We start from the raw sequence: 4,863 nt of genomic DNA on the forward strand, positions 1-4,863 counted from the left end.
AAATCCATAATTCTTGGAAAGTCTCTAAATGTTACTGACCGTGTTTTTTGGCTTCTGTAGGCCTGCTTTTGGCTATTTTGCTATTGATATTTGTCAGCACAGAACATGGTTTCTGTGCTTAAAAGCTCACCGTGAGAAAGACTCAGGGTTACACTGGCATACTAAACACCCAGTGTAGTCTCTGGTGGGATAAAGACTGTATTGGCTTAAACCCATGTCGAAGCGATAGTTCTTTACCACAGGTGTGTTTCCCCGCCCACTGTCTAGTAATGATGTAATCGTGTGGACTAGAAGGAAGGAGAACAGTGAGCTTACTAGAAGTTTGTCTCTGCACACCCTTCTGGTCAACCGGCACTTAACTTAGCGTTTCTTTCACACTTGAAAACACACCTATTCAAGGATCATAGTCTGGGTGGTTTTGTCTCCAAGACCAGGTTTCTAGAAGTGTGTTTGGTCAATGAGTCCAAATGGTTATGTTCTACTTTCCACGTGCTTCATGAACAGTGTTGGAACACTAACCAGTAAACATTCTCATGCAGGAGGAGGGAGAGCGGTAGACAGTACCAGGATCTTTTACTTTAGGTGAGGGGTAGATTCATTAAACTTTTCTGGTATAGATGCCAGAGAGTTTGTTTGTGATTAACACCTTTGGCTACATTTGAGTGGCTGTTGCAAAATATGACATACTAGTAAGCTGCCCTGCTTTTAAAATGATCATTCCCTTGTGTTACAATGGAATGGGACTCCATTTCCGGGGATCTGACAGACTCTTCTGGCCTCTGCCTGCTTCAGGCACACACATGATCCGTATGAATTCATGCAGACAAACACTCATTTTAGTAAAATAGAAATCTTTTTGAAAAGCTTTTAAGTTTATTTTGTGTAGTTCAAAAATCCAACCTCAGCTAGGTGTGGTGGTGCATGCCTTAAATTTGAGAACTCACTCAGGTGGCAGAGGCAGGTGAATCTCTGAATCACAGTCCAGCCTGCTCTAAATACAAGTTCAAGAAGAACCAAGGCTACACAGAGATAGTCTGTCTCAAACAAGCAAACAAACAATCCTGAAAAGATCAGAAGATTAGAAAAAGATTGTTTTTATTCTCCCCTGTTTTGTTTTTCACAAACCATTTAATCCTTTCTGATTTCTACCTTCTTCCTGTCCAGACACACAGAAGGTTTTAATGTATGGCTCAGTCTGGTCTTTAACCTCCAGGCTCAAGTGATCTTTGGACCTCAGCCTCCCAACCAAGTCAGACTATTGTCACAGGGTGGTTTGAATAATAATGTCCCATAGGCTCCTATATTTGAATGCTTAGGCACCAGAAAGTGGTACTATTTGAAAGGATTAAAAAAATTGGAGGTGTGGCTTTGTTGGAGGAAGTGTGTCTCTGGGGATGTGCTTTATGGTTTCAAAAGCCTGTGCCAAGCCCAGAGTCTCTCTTCCTGCCACGGATCGTGATGTAGTTCTCAGCCACTGCTTCAGTGTCAGCCTGTGTGCCACCATCATGATGATAATGGGCTAAACTGCTGAAACTGCAATCAGTTAAATGATTTCTTCTGTAAAATCTGCCTGGGTCTCTGCACAGCAAGGGAACAGTGACTAGAACAAAGCTTCTCTATATGACCTTGTCAGATACATCCAGTAGCACCTGGTGTCTAGTGTTTTGCTTTTCAAACTTTTCCATTAGATGGGAATTCATCATAGACATGATTGCTTTGAAGTTTATGGTGAATTTCAGTTAAATCTGATGTTGTACTGTACCATAATGTAAATTTCTACACATTAATATTAGTAGCTCTGTCTGTCAACCACCTTCTAATCTAGTGCATATTTTTTAAGTGACTGCTTTTTGTTCAAGATAGGTTAGCTATGTGTTCTATTAACAGATGACTCAGCAACTTACTTTGTGATCATTGTAAAGCCTTCATATGCATTATCTGAACTTGCAGTAGCTGAAACCATGTGGCCTGGTCACCAGGTCTCATAAGCATATGCACAAGTAGAGGAGAGGACATTCTTTTTCTTTTTTTAAATGATTTATTTTATTTATATGAGTACACCGTTGCTATCTTCAGACACACACAAGAGGGCATCTGATCCCGTTACAGATGGTTGTGAGCCACCATGTGGTTGCTGGGAATTGAACTCAGGACCTCTGGAAGAGCAGTCAGTGCTCTTAACCCCTGAGCCATCTCTCCAGCCCAGGAGAGGACATTCTTAAGCATTCACTCTTCAGGTGCCCCTCTACCTTTGTTTTTGACATAGGGTCTCCTTTTAATTCTGAACCCAATAGGCGTTAGGGATCTGGCTATCTTTACCACTCCCACTGCTGGAATCACAATGAACACCACAGCTCCTGATTTTTTTTTTCTTTTTTTAAGGTATGGGTTCTGAGGATCAAACACAAGTAAGTCTTCTTGCTTTACCAGTGATGACACCTTCCCAGCCTTATAAAACCTAGATTTAAAGTTCTCTGTTAATCATTAATAGTAGATTGCCAAGTAATACTGACAAGATGCTGGCATTTGATAATTACAGTACATGATAGCCAAAGTACAGATCTTATATATGATAGCTGCTCAGATCTTTAACACAACAGCATATATTCTGATAAAATAGAACGTGAAATCTACACATGGGAGAAATGTGTGGTGATGTAGGCCTGTAATCCCAATGAGGCATTTAATAGACCCTCTCATTTGGATATCCAAAATGACTAGTTTACACTGTTGTCTCTGGTCAAAATATTTAATCACTTGACAATGTAAACTTTTCTGTGCACTAAGTAATATGTTAGGACCTTAGAGGGCAAAAGTTGTCAACCAAATACTGGTTTCAGCTTTTCTAGGGAAATAGAAGATAATTACAAGATGATTATGAGGAGCAGATTCACCAAGGAAAGTACAGTTTTTCTGGTTAGAATGCTTCTCACTGAGGTGGGGTATGAGGACATCTGATTTGAATCCCAGCACAGGGTGGCGGGGGCTGGTAGATGTCGGTGAGTTCTTACTGTTGCTAGATGGAAACAATCAACTACAGGTTTCCTTTTGCTCGTACTAACCTCATGAACTCATATTACAGTGCTTGCCAGACAGCTGGCAGTTTTCTCCATCCTGCGCCCAAGTTACATGTTGAAGGCAAACTTGAGGCCATCAGGTGTTTATCTAGGAGGATTTTATTCTAATAATACAGGCTACTTGGTTTTCAAAAGCTTCATTTAAGAATTATGGGATTTCTTACAAAGGGCATCCCTATTTTCACATCTACCTATATTTTCTTTATCCAGTCTACTACAGTCTTGTTTCTAGACTTGTTTGATGTTTCTTGTGCACAGTTCCCAACTCAAGGACTTAAGATTCTTAGAGCATGCTATGGGTGTAAAGGGAATAAGAGAGACCATGGCACAAGGAACACAGGTTTCGGTTATGCCAAATTCCTTGTATAACATGGAAGTAATTTAGTGACATTTTATAGTTTTAAAGAACAAAGAGTCATAAATCAAGGCAAGCTGAAAATACACTGGTGTGTACATCACAGAAGTTACAGCTAATGGGGACACTTTTTACATAGCTGCAGATGCTATGTGTTAACTTTCTTAGCTCTTGGGTTGGTAGAAACTAGAAGTCAGCTAATTTTAAAAGTTCCGGGAGGGGGTGTGTATGGAGAAATGGCTCAGTGGTTAATAGCATTGGCACCAGAGTTCAGTTCCAAGCACCCATATGCCAACTTACAACTATCTGTAATTCAGCTCCAAAGGATTTGACACCCTTACACAAACATGTATCCAGGTAAAATACCAATGTACATAAAATAAAAATAAATCATTTTTAAAGTTCCAAAAGGTTTTTAATCTATTAGTCACAAGATTTAGCTCTAATATAGAGAGGTTGGCAAGGACTGGCTATTCAGTGGGTAAAGCTAGGCCCATACTGGGTAATTAGCTTCTGGAGTTGTAAAAGTCCAGCCTGTCCACATCATTGCAGCTCTAACAATCTTTTCAGACACAGACTCTTTCCTGGAATGCTCCTTCATAACTCTTTTTAGTAACACTGACATTTCTAGAAAGGCAATTCGCAAAGTAAAAATATCGTATTTCTAAGCATTTTTATTTCCCTTTGTAACTAAAATACTAGTCTGGAAAACTGACATTTTAGATATATGAACATTGTTCACGCTAAACACCTTTTACCTCCGTTTGAAAGGCCATCTTGTAGCTGAGGTAAGGAAGGACTAGTGGAAACTGTTTCCCAGCTACTTTTTCTTAAGTGTAAACGGAGCGAAGTTGAACAGAGTAAAATGTTCCCACAAGGGGGCGCGACGCTATGAGGTTAACAAAAAGACCTAGCAAACACCCTGCTTCTAGAATTCAGACTCTGAGACTCCAGCCTGATGTCAGCTCCTATGAAATAGGCCTAGCACAATGAAGTTCCAAGTTGGCAGGGTTTGACTTAGGGACCTCTCCGTTGTCTGAAAGTGGCAAAGAGATTCAGCATCTTTCACAAAGCAGAAGTGTTCCTTAGAACACATTTGCTCTTAGAGGGTCTCCTTACTAAAGTTTAGAACTTCAGAGCGTCCATTGTACCAAGACATTAGGGTCGGCTTCCTGCTGGCTGTACAAATAAAAAATGTGTCGGTGCTGGCGGTACAAATAAAAATGTGCGGGGTACGATGCAGGCTTCACATTCAAGAAGGTCCAACTACATAATTCAAGGTGGGTTGGGTTTGCCCTTAACAAAAATGGCGCGGACTCGTCCAGTCGGTAAGATCACATGCTCGTTAGCCTGGCTGAGAGTCGATATGACTTCAGACGAAAAGCGGATGTTATTATTATTCACTTCCGGGTGAGACCCACCGGGCGCCAT

The sequence above is a fragment of the Micromys minutus genome (assembly GCF_963924665.1).
Source record: "Micromys minutus genome assembly, chromosome: 26".
In the NCBI taxonomy this organism is placed as follows: Eukaryota; Metazoa; Chordata; class Mammalia; order Rodentia; family Muridae; genus Micromys; species Micromys minutus.